Source organism: Nansenia antarctica (genome assembly GCF_963989245.1).
Source record: "Nansenia antarctica genome assembly, chromosome: 4".
NCBI classification, from domain to species: Eukaryota; Metazoa; Chordata; class Actinopteri; order Argentiniformes; family Microstomatidae; genus Nansenia; species Nansenia antarctica.
Genome location: NC_137689.1, coordinates 30,121,771 through 30,138,660, shown reverse-complemented (window position 1 = coordinate 30,138,660; position 16,890 = coordinate 30,121,771).

The following is a 16,890-nucleotide window of genomic DNA, read 5'->3' as shown; positions in this document are numbered from 1 at the left end:
ATTGGTCGGCCAACCCAAAATAAATCCCCCCCCCCCCAAAAAAAAAGAAATCTGATACATGAGAAAGGTCAAAGGTCAAAGATGGTGCCAACATATCTCCAAATGGCCTAAACATATAGGTGTCCGCCTAAACATACCTGTACTAAAACAGGTACAAAGTTGCATTTGCTCACATTACTAGCATCGACTTTGGCACAAGTACTAATAAGACCCTGGAGTACTGATTCCTAGATGATTTGGGCTTCGTTATCAGGTTTCCAAGGTGATATTCACTGTAAAAGCTGTTGTTTTTTTAGGCGGAGACTGAATTTGAGATGTTTTATAATGTTCTAGCTCTATTTGCTCTGACACAGTAACATAGATTTTGATTCTGACACTTCTACAGCCACCCCACAGGTGTTAGCTTTCATTTGATAACAATATCATTATGAAGGCCCTTGTGATTGTGGAGATATTCTATATTCACTGTGGGCATGTCATTTCGAGCAGAAAACCAGAAAAATGAGGTGGATAAGATCTGTTAATGTTCCTGTGTCCACTGTGTCCACTGTGCACAACGTCATCAAGAAGTTTACAGCCCATGGCACTGTAGCTAACCTCCCTGGACATGGAAGGAAGGAATGAATGAATGGTCTTTATTGTCATTGCTACAGTACAGGTACCAAACAACGAAATTTAGGAGGGGTGGCTCCCCTGGTGTTAGGAAAGGGAAAAAAAATAAAAAAAATAAATAAAAAAAATCACAAGAAGGGAAGGAGCTGGTTTACATAAATAAAGGCTATGTACACTATCCACTATACTATACTGTACATATAGACGACTAGGGTTGTCATATTGCACAGTAGTGTTATTTCACATTTATTTAAAGTGTCGCAGTTTGCAGGCTTGAAATGTACATGTTTGTGCCTCAGCACTACACCTGATTTTTTCAGTCCAGCAGCTGCCATCAATCCGTCCAGACTGTCCAGGGCCCAGAACCTAGGTCTTTGCTGTGTTCAGGGCCTTAAGAAATTAACAATTAAGAAAGATTGCAACAAAGGATTGTTTGAATGGCTGAGATAAAACCTAGATCAACTTGCAAACAAATTCAAACTGACCTGCAGTCACTGGTCATGTTCTCACATTAAAAGTTGAATCATGACCAGGAGCAAGTGGATGAGATTGCAACATTGTTGCATAAATTATATCACGCATTGGGCGTGAGACACACGCATTTCAAGACGTTCACACTCTCACACGCCGCGTGTGTCTTACGCCCAATGCGTGAGACTTGAGAGCCCTGAATTATTTCTCTGATTTGCGTTCTCTCAGCCCTTTATGTAAACAAAGTAGCATACGCAATCGAAGCAACAGATGTGGTAGTTGATTGGTCCGGAAAAAAAATAATTGCCCGTTCGTCCCGCTCTTATCCAGATCAACACGCATGCGACACCCATTTCCTATGGACAGCCTCGATGCGTCGTTTCTAATCGGAGCGAAACCACCCTTTTCAAGCGGAGCATGCGTTGGTTGTTTGCTCCGGGAGCGACTTCGAATGCGCGTTCTCACAGCTCCAAACGACGCAGAGCAAAGCAAATTTTATCCTTAACTCCGATTCCAAGTGAAGCAAATGTTCTAGTGTGAACACACCAACAGGGTACAACAGTGTCTGCTCGCACTATCCGTTGCCATCTGAATGAAATGGGACGCTATGTTGGGAGACCCAGGAGGATCCCACTGCTGACAGAGACATAAAAAAGCCAGACTGGAGTTTGCCAAAACTTACCTGGGGAAGCCAAAATCATTCTTGGAGAATGTCCTGTGGACAGATGAAACCAAAATAGAGATTTTTGGTAAAGCACATCATTGTACTGTTTACAGAAAACAAAATGAGGCCTTCAAAGAAAAGAGCACGGTCCCTATAGTCAAACATGGTGGAGGTGCACAGATGTTTTGGGGTTGCTTTGCTGCTTCTGGCACTGGATGCCTTGACTGTGTGCATGGCATCATGAAATCTGAAGAATACCAACACATTTTGCGGCCCAATGTAGTGTCAGAAAGCTGGTTCTCCGTCAGAGGTCATGGGTCTTCCAGCAGGACAATGACCCAAAGCATATTTTAAAAAAAGACAAAGCAATGGAGAGTCCAGATCTAAATCCCATAGAACACATCTCAAGACAGCAGTTGAGAGAAGGAACCCTTCAAATGAGAGAGACATGGAACAGTTGGCAAACAAGAGTGGTCCAAAAGTCCAGTAGATACGTGTAAGAAACTCAATCATGGTTACAGGAAGGGATTGATTTCAGTCATTTTTTCCAAAGGGTGTGCTACCAAATATTAAGTTGCCAATAATTTTGTCCGAGCTCTGTGTGGAATGATATCAGATTTGACCTTTTTTCCTCTGCATTTTTGTATTGTTCCAATGCAAGCAATAGAAATAAGCATGTGAATACCAAAGCATTTGTAATTGCAACAGTTTTCTGGGAGAAGTGGTGCATTATCTGACAGAAGTGCAAGGGTGCCAATATTTTTGGCCATGGACTAAGTAGTGAGGAAAATCAGACTGGATGGCAGAAGTGTTCTCTACAGCGAGCAAACTGTGAATCCAAGTCTGTAACTTGATTGTACTTACGTCACTGATTTTCTTGAGTGGCTGGAGTGAAATTAGGTGTAATTAATGAAATGAAGACAGAGTTGACTCTTTTAAGGAAGGCTCCAGTTTGTTTATCTGTTCAAGACCACTTAGGTCAGTGGATTATCTCCTCTGCAGCTGCATTCGTAGCCAGATTGAAAGTTACCCGAACCTGAAGTGCTTATTTGATTGATTAATAGTATTAGTGTGTGTGTATTTGCCACTTTCCATGGATTTCTCAAAATATTCTTCCAAGATTGGTAAGGCTATTTAAGCTTTTGCAGGAAAAGTGCTATACAAATAAAACGTTATTATTATTATTATTATTATTATTATTATTATTATTATTATCTGAGGATATCTGCATTTTGCATTAGGCTACGCTCCTCCACCTTATTAAGACATGTTTCATGACTACTCAGCATTACCTCGAAACTCCTAACAATCTCTAAGGTAAGACGCATCCTTCAGATCACCGTAGTTTCATCAAAATTGGGCCAATCAGTGTCATTTCATAAAATCTTTATGGCAAGTTTCATAAAAACTGTCCCAGTGGTGTCGGAGAAACAGCTTGCGTTGGCTTTTATCAGGACTCAAAGACACTACACGGGGAGAACAACTACCGGTATACTGTAGATAAATAAAAAGTCAAATGGATGGAGGGGGTGGAGGGGGTGGGGAGGGGGGACCAGAGAACAGCATCTACTCTACAATGAGGTGAGTTATGGTTATATACAGTGTGGGACTGGCTGGTTAGTTGAGCAGGTGTAGGTGTACATGGTTGGTTAGTTGAACATGTGCAGGTGCACATGGCTGGTTAGTGGTTAGTTGAGCAGGTGTACATGGCTGGTTAGTGGTTAGTTGAACATGTGCAGGTGTACATGGCTGGTTAGTGGTTAGTTGAACAGGTGCAGGTGTACATGGCTGGTTAGTTGAGCATGTGTAGGTGCGCGGAGTCGCAGCTTGAGTCCGATTGTTGAAAACTCTCCTACTGAACCTGTTGTAAATGTTCTAAACTTAATTTAGCACTAGCTCGAAACACAGTGCAATACTCCATATTGTTTCTCAACAAAATGCTAACAACGTAGCATGTACTGTAGGAGACTTATCATGGTGGCTCCTTGTTTGTATGGTACTTCAGAAGACGGGCTCCACTGACAGGGACCAAAATGGCCACTTCATCAAGTCTGAACAGCATCCTCTAATTGAGCGTGCACATTTGAGAAAGACGTGATCAGTAATCAAGGCCTAATAAGACTCATTATGCAAACACAAGACGGTGCGCATGTAATCTTCTCGTTTCCTGTCCTAATGAGGGTTTAACGCGTGGAGTTCTATGTTGGTTCAAGTCGATTCATCAAAGCACTCTGTCTACTACGTACACGCTGTATCAAAATGGCTGGTGTGCACAGAGAAATAGCAACTCTTGCGAATAAGCCAATGCCTTCCCTTTTCAACTGAGAGACTTTTCGTTTTTCATCCTGAGAGCCTTAGACGGAACACAGTGGCAGCCTTTTCTGCATCGGAGAGTGAGGGATGATGCTGAAATGGCATAGAGTGATTATACAACCTTGTCATAAAAAAAAGGAAAGGAAAGAAAGAAAGGAAAAAAAATACGCACCGAACTTTGCAATGTCAAGGTAGATTAGATACATGCAAAGAGTAGGGGAGAAAGCGAAAGGGAGGGAGGAGGAGGAGGATGAGGAGTGAAGAATAGCTGCATACGTAAGCGTGGTGCAGAGGTGTGGTAGGGTTATTCACATGGGTCCATTACGAGTAATTTTCCTGCCTGCTCTCCATGGAAGACTTACAGCCTCTAAAGTAAGAGTCTCTAGGGTTCCGCTTTCTGTTTCTCTTCTGTTACGACCACTTGAGTTAGTGCACGGCGGCACCATTACTGTTGTAAGGACATGGGAGAGGATACATAAATAGAAAACAACATACAACATCAACAAAACATATGCAGGTTGGCTCCAGTATGTGTGTGGGCTCAAGGCAACTCGAATCATTACTCAAGCATACAAAGCCAACCGATACTACTTGGAAAAAACAGGTTCAATGCAGAAGGCTACTAAGGAGAGTTTTCTTTTTCTTAGTGTCTGCTTTGTATCGTCTGACATCAATGAAGCTAGTGAGAACAGTAGTCTGGCCTTGAGGTGATTCTTTTCTGTGAAGGGTTGAGAGGTAGTTGCAGAGAAAAAGGTGACCTGTCATTACGAGCAAGTAAACCGTTTTTGCTAAATTGTCATAAAAAGCTACAACCATTTTTTGGTATCTTTCCTACCAACACTTCTCTTAGTCACTGTGGGTGGAATCCGAATTGGAGATCCGTTCGTGTAGCACCAATCATCCGATGCATGCAGATCTCCAGTTCCAGGATTCCAGGATTCCACCATGTGGCAGTAAATACTCTGAACACAAATATAAACGCTTTTGTTTTTGCTCCAATTCTTCACCAGTTGAAATCAAAGACCTAAGACTTTTTTATGTACACAAAAAGGCCTATTTCTCTCAAATTGCGTTCACAAATTTGTTTCAATCTGTGATAGTGAGCACTTCTTCTTTGCCGAGATAATTCATCCACCTGACAGGTGTGGGATATCCAGATGCTGATTAGACAGCATGATTATTGCACAGATGTGCCTAAGGCTGGTCACAATAAAAGGCCACTCTAAAAATGTACAGTTTTATCACACTACACACAACGCCACCGATGTCGCAAGTTCCGAGGGAGCGTAAAAAGATAAAAGTGTTAAAAATAAATAAATAAATAAAAAATCAACACTAAACTCACTCAAAGTATGCACGAGCATGCAATCGGAACCCACTTCAAACAGTGTTGTTGAAGCTTGGGTGAACAGGCACATCAAATGGGCGCCGCTCGCATTCCAAAGAGGGATGAAGACAGAAGTAGGAAAGAGTAATTACCCTGACTAATCCCTTAGTGGCTGGAAACAGAAATGTGTTGAGTGAAAACAAATGATTGACCGAGGGTAGACCGTATGCCTGCATAGAATAAACCCCATTATGCTCTGAGAAATAGCAGACCTGTGCACGGTCATGCCATAAATCACACCTACATGAAAAGAAACTCGTTCTCCCTCCCTGCCCGCGAGCCAAAACCCCCTGGCACACTCGACAGTCAGCGGACCCTCGACGGCCATATTGTAAATAAATTATGTCCGTATTTTAAATAAATGACATGGGCCATTCAGGAGTAGAAATTATATGGGAGAGAGACTGCGGGGACCATTATCCCCCCAACCATTTGAGCAGTGATGAATTATTCAGTGCTTTTTCGATTCACTGTTCTATTTATTTCCCTAACTTCTCATGATGCAAATGAAGTCGTTATCACACATATTAACCGTACACATTTACGGCACTGTTGCTTACCGTTGGTGATGGGTCATAACAATGAATGACCCCAAAATCATACAGGAAAGGGTCATATTAAAGATAAGAGAGATTTGCTTTGTGGTGGCATTGGAGGCCAAAAAGTTGAAGTCCCCATAAGTGCCAATTAAATATAGAAGTCTCCACATTTTACGGACAGAGGAGGCTTTTTTTCCCCTTTCAACAAGTCTGAAGATAACTTTGAAGAGTGTTTACTTTATCTAGCATAGGACCTGTGGAAGCGGGCGGGAGGCGCTACAAATCAGAGAGGCAGGGAACCTGCCATCCTAAGGCCTAATTGGGCTGTTTGCCGGTGGGCATCCTGCCTCCATAGAGCAGGGGGGCAGTAGGGGTACAGAGAGAGCACGGATATCCCATACTGTAAGTAAGTAAGTAAGTAAGTAAGTAAGTAAGTAAGTAAGTAAGTAAGTCATGTTTATTTATAAAGCACATTTTATAACGACAAAATAGCCGCCCAAAGTGCTTAACAGAAAACACTAGTAAAAGAGAAACTACAAAAGTAAAATACACTCAAATCAAGATACAAGTGCAGAAATAAAAGTACAAAGTACAAGTGCAGTGTCGGGAGGCAGGCTCACCTCAGGTCAAAGGCCAGGGAGAAAAGGTGTGTCTTAGCTAGTTAAGTGGCATGCTGGCATGACATGGCACCCAATGACCCATGCAGAGAGGGGAGGCTTGTGCGAGTGAGCACACCTGAGAGGAGGGTTCCCTGGGGTAAAAGATAATGGCTCTTCTGCTCTAGGGGACACGCTCCCCTGTGTTCAACCCTCTCAGGTCTGACGGAACCCCGCTCGGATCAAAAAGGTACTCAGCTCCATTCAACTACCGTATGATCGTGTTTATGAGTTTAGCCCTTTTGGTGATTTTGCAACATACCGCCACCACACTTGAGAGAGTGAACAGGTGCTGCCTTGGCGCGCTTGGCGCACACACGCACGCACGTACGCGCACACACACACACACACACACACACACACACACACACACACACACACACGCTTGCTCTGGGCTTACACAAACCCTCCAAAGTCCTCTGTTCAGAGTCATTCTGGGGTTTGCCTGCTCTCGGCTGCCGAATGATTCAGACTTCCTCATTTGCAAAGGATCTCGTGGGGTTCTATTCAGGCACAGAGGGTCTGGAGGGGTCAGGAAACAATATGATGGACTGATTTTAATCTAATCTAAATCACTCTGTCACTCTCTCCTGACCATTATGATCTTGCCAGGAAAAAAACTATGGTCATTTGGCACAAGACACAAGGCGAAGGCACCTTTATCCATACAGTAACATCTGACGGAATTGGATTGGTGAGACCAGTATGGCGCGAACTTGATCTTTCAAGCCTTTTTCAGATAAACCAAATGGACTCAGAAAGGCACTTAAAAGGAAAGGGCACAAGGGCACAGGAGTAGAGGCAGATACCAGAGCCAGATATATGGTACAGATACACTCTAGACATACAGCACCCTACATGTGACTGTGGGTGTGTGTGTTCACCCTAGATGTGTGTGTGTGTGTGTGTGTGTGTGTGTGTGTGTGTACACTCCAGATGTGACTGTGTGTGTGTGTGCGTGTACACCTTAGATGTGTGTGTGTGTGTGTGTGTGTGTGTGTGTGTGTACACTCCAGATGTGACTGTGTGTGTGTGTATGTGTGTGTGTAGACCTTAGATGTAACTGTGTGTGTGTGTGTGTGTGTGTGTGTGTGTACACCTTAGATGTAACTGTGTGTGTGTGTGTGTGTGTGTGTGTGTGTACTCTAGATGTGACTGTGTGTGTGTACATGCCAGATGTGACTGTGGGTGTGTGTGTGTGTGTACTCACTGGGGAAGTGGATGTAGTCACTGTGGAAATCCTCCGGGGGCGCCGCAGGAGGAGCCAGGCTGAGCTCACTGCCCCAGTGGGGGCGGCTGTCTGCCAGCAGGCCGTCCTGGGGGCCAGCTCCCTGGCTGGGGGGGGTCTGGAGGAGCAGCCCTCCACTGGACACTGTGGACAGACACACAGAACCCCTGGGCTCATATCAGGTCACAGCCAAAGGGTACAGTATGGATACATTATGTATAAATAATAATAATAATAATCTGTTCTTAAACTTGAATTGTAAACTTATGCACTTTTTGATGTATTTATTGAACTGTTCTTAAACTTGAAGTGTCGGACTTGCACTTGTGAACCGTGGACTGGGTGCTGAGCTCCAGTGATGAGTGTTTTGTTGTGTGATCATGCATTTTATTTTTTATTTTGTTTTGTGGCCATGAACTGTGGAAACTGAATTGCCCTTCGGGGATAAATAAAGTATTCTGTATCTGTATCTGTGTCTAATAATTTGTTTTTATTTGTAACATGCTTTTAATTTGTACAATCTCAATGCGCATACATTTGACTGCATTAATAGGGGGAATCTGGAATCAGTACATAAAAAATAAAGAAAATCGTTACATATGTTTTTTTTAAATTAATAATACATAGCCATTAATTCTAGAAGAAGATAACATAGACATTACTCTTGAGCTTCAATTGTCTTACCCCATCAGAACGCCAAATAAAAGTTTGTTTTACACTGTTGTTTGTAAACAATGCAATTGTAAACAAACTCTCTAAAGCTTCAAAATGTAGTTAAAACAAGACATGGTCAGTCCTCGCATCCATAGCGCTGTCTAGGATTTGAGAGTGGTTACAGGCCCCATCCCTCAGCTGTTTACCCAAAAAGTGGCGGGGAGACCGTTTAACTCATCCCTTTAACTCATCCCTTTAACTCGTCCCTTTAACTCGTCCCTTTAACTCGTCCCTTTAACTTGTCCCTTTAACTCGTCCCTTTAACTCATCCCTTTAACTCACTAACTGCCTCGAGGGCCATGTGTTTAATGTGATATTTACCTAGCAACAATATTTTGATTGGCTACTAAATGATCTTTATTGTCGAAATGACTGAACAGTTGAATGACAAAAACCCTTGTATTGAACATGGGCAACTGAACTGGCGAACGGGAAGAAAACAGGAAGCGTATCAAGATATCACAATCATTATTTTAAGGATATACAGTGAGAAAATAAGTATTGAACACATCAACATTTTGTCCAGTAAATGTATTTCCAATGAGCCTATTCAAGTGAAATTTGCATCAGACTTGGTATTAACTCAAACAATCCAGACCAAAAATCTATCAAACATTAAAGTCCATATGTAAATAAAGTTATGTGAAAAAAGTATTGAACACACTAACTGAAATGAATTCAATACTTAGTGGAGAAGCCTTTGTTTGTAATGACAGCTTCAAGGCGCTTTCTGTATGAAGTAACTAATCGCCCGCAGTATTCAGGTGTGATTTTGTCTTGAAGATTGCGGGGGCCCTCTTGGATCTTCAGATGCTTCCACAAATGTTCAATTGGGTTTAAGTCAGGTGATTGACTGGGCCAATCCAACAAGTAGATTTTCTTTCTCTGAAACCAATTGCAAGTTTCCTTTGCTGTATGCTTTGGATCGTTGTCCTGCTGGAGGGTCCACCCATGTCTCATCCTCAGCATCCTGGTGGATGGCAGCAGGTTCATCTCAAGAATCTCTCTGTACATGGGTCCATTCATTGTTCCTTCAATGATATGAAGTCTGCCAGTACCACGAGAGGAGAAACAGCCCCACACCATGATACTTCCACTTCCAAACTTCACTGTTGGTATAGTGTTATTCGGGTGATGTGCAGTGCCATTTCTCCTCCAAATATGGTGTGTTGTGTAACAGCCAAAAAGTTCAATTTTGGTCTCATCTGACCAGAGTACATGCTCCCAGTAGTTCACTGGCTTGTCCAAATGTTGTTTTTTTCAGTCGTGAAGTCTTACGGGCTGAGCGTGCACAGAGGCCATGGCGGTGGAAAATCTTGCTGAAATCTTGCGAGGAGCTCCTGTGCATGGCCGGTTGATGGTGGAGTGATGTTGCTTCCACTTACGGATAATGCCCCCAATGGTGCTTACTGGAAGATTCAGAAGTTGTGAAATACGTCTGTAGCCAATTCCATTTTCATGTGTTGCAACAATCTTGTTGCGAAGGTGTTGAGACATCTCTTTGCTTTAACCCCTCATTAGATGTTTGTTGTGTGGCACCTTGGTAACAAAAAAAACCTTTTATAGCCCATCAATATATTCTAACCCAGCTGACATTAATTAGCACAGATTGGAGGTAGAGTTGCCTCATAATTAGTTATGGTTCTCAGCTGGTTCCTTGCCTTTCCTTGCTGTGGTGTACTGCTTTTTCTTAGTGTGTTCAATACTTCATAAAATATTGCCCCATTGTAAATGGTAGTTTTAGATTTATGTTTGTTTTTTGATGCATACTATTGTTAAATACCAACATATATCATGGTTTTATAGTTTAAATGTGATTTCCCATAATCATCAAAGCGGACTTGACCTGCCTAGTACATGATGACAACAAGCATCATGGGTGGGGGACCACAGGCTCACTGTGGGATGATACACAGACTGACTTCATTACATTACCAACCCTTTAACACTCCTAGTTAGCTAGCTACTTACTTGTTGTGATTTAACCTTTAATAAATAGGCAGGGCCTTTGCTGTTTATTATAAGAAGGTTTAAAGCACTGTTACATTTGGACCAATGGCCTTTGTTGTTGTTGTTTTTGCATTCTTTGTTATGCCTCTATGCAGCCTCTGGTCCTCAATATAGAAGTGAAAAGAAATGAGATTCATTCTTTCTCTAAGCAAGCCAATCTTGTTTCTAATAGTAGTACAAGTACAGTTGTACACATGGTTTTTCACCGCCCTGGCACCCCGCTGGTGGAACAAGCTTCTCTTGCACCGTAGACTGAAGGCCCATCTTCAGGCTGCACATTAACTGTCCCCCCTGAAACCTTTCTATCCCTGTTCAGCTTCTCTACTGACTATTATAAAAAGGCCCCTGGCCCCGAGCAGAGATTACGGTTGTTGCGATGACTGATGGATAGATGATTCACTTACTTAGACAAGGTAAGTCACTTTGGATAAAGGAGCTTTGGCTAAATGCCAAAAATGTAATGTAAAACATTTATCTTTGTCAGGATTACTTATTTTAAGCACAATATGCTATTTGTCTCCAGGGTATATACATAGCCTTATTTCAAGACGATTGCAATAGCATCTGTTGCCAGATAACTGTGCTTATTTTAAGTAATATTTCTCCCATTTCATTGTTTTTTTGTCTTGTATTTGAGAGCTGACTTTTGTGTTTTTGTGTAGGCGTGATTTGAAGGAGGAGAGCGTCTGGCATGAAATAGGGACAATAAGACTGGAACTTTATCATAGGGGAATAACGTGGAACTGCATTGGCATGTTTTGAACAGTGTACATGTTGTATTATGGTGCACAGAAAACTTTTGATGGTTGCAATTGGTGTTATTGATGTTCTCTGTTGTTATGTCTCATTACTCTTTGTGTTGTCAACAGATATCTAGCAATCTATTAATGAACAAAAATGACATTGAACAATGCCCTGTGACTGTGCTTCTGGAATAGATCTGCTGTCCTGACAGACAAGACAAGACAGACCAGACCAGACCAGACCAGACCAGACCAGACCAGACAGACAGACAGACAGACAGACAGACAGACAGACAGACCAGACAGACAGGACCAGACCAGACCAGACCAGACCAGACCAGACAAGACAAAAAAACGACAAGACAAGACAGACAGACAGACAAGACAGACAGACAAGACAGACGAACAGACAAGACAGACAGACAGACCCGACAGGACAGGACAGACGGACCAGACCAGACCAGACCAGACCAGACCAGACAAGACAGACCAGACAAGACAGACAGACAAGACAGACAGACAGACAAGACAGACAAGACAGACCAGACAGACAGACAGACAAGACAGACCAGACCAGACCAGACCAGACCAGACAGACAGACCAGACCAGACAGACAGACAGACAGACCAGACAGACAGACAGACAGACCAGACAGACAGACAGACCAGACCAGACCAGACCAGACAGACCAGACAGACCAGACAGGACAGACAGACAGACAGACAGACAAGACAGACAAGACAATACAGACAGACAGACAGACCAGACAGACCAGACAGACCAGACAGACAAGACAAGACAATACAGACAGACAGACAGACCAGACAGACAAGACAAGACCAGACCAGACAGACCAGACAGACAGACAGACAGACCAGACAGACAGACAGACAGACCAGACAAGACCAGACCAGACAGACCAGACAGACAGACAGACAAACAGACAGACCAGACAAGACAAGACCAGACAGGACAGACAGACAGACAGACAGACCAGACAGACAGACAGACAGACAGACAGACCAGACCAGACCAGACCAGACCAGACCAGACCAGACAGACAGACCGGACAAGACAAGACCGGACAGGACAGGACAGACAGACAGACAGTCAGACAGACAGACAGACAAGACAATACAGACAGACAGACAGACCAGACCAGACCGACCCGACCCGACCCGACCCGACCGACCGACCGACCCGACCCGACCCGACCCTACCCGACCAGACCAGACCAGACCAGACCAGACCAGACAAACAGACAAGACAGACAGACAGACAAAACAGACAGACAGACAAGACAGACAGACAGACAGACAGACAGACAAGACAAGACAAGACAGACAAAACAGACAGACAGACAGACAGACAAGACAGACCAGACAGACCAGACAGACAAGACAAGACAGACCAGACCAGACCAGACCAGACCAGACCAGACCAGACCAGACCAGACCAGACAGACAGACAGACAGACAGACAGACAGACAGACAGACCAGACAGACAGGACCAGACCAGACCAGACCAGACCAGACCAGACCAGACCAGACCAGACAGACAGACAGACAGACCAGACAGACAGGACAAGACCAGACCAGACCAGACCAGACCAGACCAGACCAGACCAGACCAGACCAGACAGACAGACCAGACAAGACAAAAAAACGACAAGACAGACAGACAAGACAGACAGACAGACAGACAGACAGACAGACAAGACAGACAGACAAGACAAGACATACAGACAGACAGACAGACCAGACAGACAAGACAGACAGACCAGACAAGACAGACAAGACAAGACTAGACTAGACAGACAGACAGACAGACAGACAGACAGACAGACAAGACAGACAGACCAGACAGACCAGACAGACCAGACAGGACAGACAGACAGACAGACCAGACAGACCAGACAGAATAGACAAGACCAGACAGACAGACAGACAAGACAAGACAAGACAAGACAAGACAAGACAAGACAGACAGACAGACAGACAAAACAGACAGACAGACAAGACAGACCAGACAGACAGACAGACAAGACAAGACAGACAGACAGAGAGACAAGACAAGACAGACAGACAAGACAAGACAAGACAAGACAGACAGACAGACAGACGGATGGATAGAGACAGACAGAGAGACAAGACAAGACAAGACAGGCAGACAGACAAGACAAGACAGACAGACAAGACAAGACAAGACAAGACAAGACAGACAGACAAGACAAGACAAGACAAGACAAGACAGACAGACAGACAGACAGACAGACAGACAGACAGACAGACAGATGGATAGAGAGAGACACGTCTGTTCTCTCTTGAGTTAAGATGGGGCAGAGTGGTCCCGTACCTGAGCCTGTGTGCTGCTTCCCCTCAGGGAAACTAGGCTGACTGGACACCTGGCTCTGCACGCTGCCCTCACTTTGGTCTGAGTCACTGTCACTGCCACTGGAGACCACTGCAGACAGACAGACAGACAGACAGACAGACAGGCAGAAAGACGAGAGGGCGGGTCAGAGAGAATCACATGGACAGTGACACACAAAGACTTGTACAGAGCTACAGTATATGCGCACACTGGCAACAACTGCAGCACAGACACAACAATTGGTCAGTGAAAGGAAATAAAACCGTGGCATAATGACACGTCATTATTCCATTATCGGGATAAAACAACAGTGAACCTGGGAAGTCCCAGTCATGACCTGGGAAGCAGGAAACACGGTCACACACACACTGTTATTATGGAGCCCAGTCCCCTTCAATCCTATTGGACGAGAACAGGAGGGAGACATCTGATGGGTCTGACTGGCAGAACAGCCGCATGCTAGCTACAACCTTACACAGCACCTGTATATGGTCCATGCTAGCTACAACCTTACACAGCACCTGTATTAGGGCTTTCACACCGGCAGTTCCGAACGCCGGTTCGCGTTCGCGTTCGGAAACCTCCGAACGTTGGCGCTATCTGGCGAACGATACACTGGTATGAACGCGGGCTCGTTCGCCAGACAGCGCCAACGTTCGGAGGTTTCCGAACGCGAACGCGAACCGGCGTTCGGAACTGCCGGTGTGAAAGCCCTATATATGGTCCATGCTAGCTACAATCTTACACAGAACCTGTATATGGTCCATGCTAGCTACAATCTGACACAGCACCTGTATATGGTCCATGCTAGCTACAACCTTACACAGCACCTGTATATGGTCCATGCAAGCTACAACCTTACACAGCACCTGTATATGGTCCATGCTAGCTACAATCTGACACAGCACCTGTATATGGTCCATGCTAGCTACAATCTGACACAGCACCTGTATATAGTCCATGCTAGCTAGCTACAACCTTACACAGCACCTGTACTGTATATGGTCCATGCTAGCTACAATCTGACACAGCACCTGTATGGTCCAGCATTAACAGGGCCGGCATAAACACTCTATGCGGTTGTTTAGGCCCACAACCGCTAGAGGGCGCCACCTTTTCTGCCCTCGATTTAGCTAGCTACCACACATCAATCAAAAACTCTGCTACCCCCTGTCGACGACACACCTGTCAAATTCAAAACACCCGTCAATCCAAAACTCTGCTACAACACAACCCCCACCCCCCCCCTTTGTGGCCCTGAGCAAGACTATTATTGACATCTTGTCGACGTTTTGTCGACCAGGGGGTCACTTAGGGCACACAACAGTCCTCGGTCTGGGGCTGCGTGGTCCATCGAACTATCGAGCTCCGGTGCGTTTGAATCCGATTCCATTGAGAGGGGCACGTTGCATAATGGACTACTGCAGGTCTCCGGGGTTTGACGGGCCAATAAGGAGGGCAGCAAATAAACGGCGTGTGTGTAAGGCCAAGTAAATGAGAACCCCTCTTCATCACACGTACACACACACACACACACACACACACACACACACACACACACACACATGCTTGGCCCCATCAGTGGCCTGAGGCTAGGCTGCAAATGATTATTTTTTTGATGGAAGAGAGAGAAAGGAGAGCCGGGGACCGGGTGCTGGTCTGCCTTCCAATTTTCCGCCCCCCATCTGCCACGGTTTCAATCAGGCGGGCAGGGCTGACGAGGCAGGAGTGTGCAGAAGATACGCCACTCTCTCTGCCTCTCCCTCCTTCTATTCTCTCTCTTCACACTGCAAAAATACAATTCTCATTCACTCGCGTACACACATACTTCTGAATTCAGATACACACACAAACACGCAGGCACGCTCTCTCTCTCTCTCTGTCTCTCTCTCTGTCTCTCTTTCCCCCCCCCTCTCTCTCCCCCCTGCCTGCCTGCTCACCCTCCCTCCCCCCACCCCCCACCTGCCTGCTCGCCCTCCCTCCCTCCCTCCCGCCCTCTCTCTCTCTCTCTCTCTCTCTCTCTCTCTCTCTCTCTATCTGACACACACACACACACACACTCCCTATGCCGTGAAATACCACCCGGCTCTTCAGTCTGGCTGATGAATGTGGCCAAGGGAGCACTGACTTCTGTCTCATTGCCTTCTTCACCACATGGGCGCACACACACACACACACACGCACGCACACACACACACACACACACACACACTGACTCACAAGCAATTCCCCCATACCAGGTCAAACAGTGCAGCGCCGCAAGCTTGCTTGGGAGAAGATGAGTGTGCGTATCAACTCCCAGCTACCCAGACTGAGGGGTTTTGATATCAAATGGAAAAAGTTACTTTTGGAGTGGAAAATACGGAACTGAAGATGGGCTTTGAGCATTCCCTTACACAGGGATGGCTCGAAGCTCTGCTTGAAGCTCTGGTCATCCATACAATATGCTGTATGAGGCCTCAATGTTTCAGAATTCTGGTTTTTAGTGTTCTCTTTTACTGTCAGAAAGCAGGATTCAAGCAATTTTTTGGGATGAGTCAAATCGAAGCTTTTAGATATATATGTTACTGCTCTACACAAAACACTGTTTAACCACTGTCACGGGTTTTGAATCAAGAGTCACTCAGTCCAAATGTATGAGGACACTAAAGCCGGGTACACACATAAAGATAATCTGGCCGATTTTGGGCCGATTTTCCCCCTTCCGACCAAGGACAGCAAATGCCCGATTATCGGATGGCTCTAAAGATTATCCTACAAGATTATCCTGTGGTGTGAGGTGTGTTAAGAGTCCATTTCTCCTGACAATCTGCTCAGAAAATGGTCGGGGCCGACAATCGTAAATGTTAAACGTATTCAATATTTACGACCAAAAATCCTTATGTGTGGGGGCAACTCCCGACTCCCGACAACTCCCGACTAGGGTTGCCAGATGGGCTCGGGTTTTTCTCTAGACTGTCGTAACGATAATCTTTATGTCTGTGGGGTGCTGTATTAGGAATATCGGTGCACACCACACACAATACAATCAAGGCTGTTCAATCCAAGATTTTTTATCTTCATGTGTGGGGTCTGTCTCAGATAAAAAATCTGTTAAGATTGTGAAAATCCTTATGTGTGTACCGGGCTTTAGTCTAGGCAGTGGCATTTAACAGCTTTAGATTTGGCCCAGACTCCT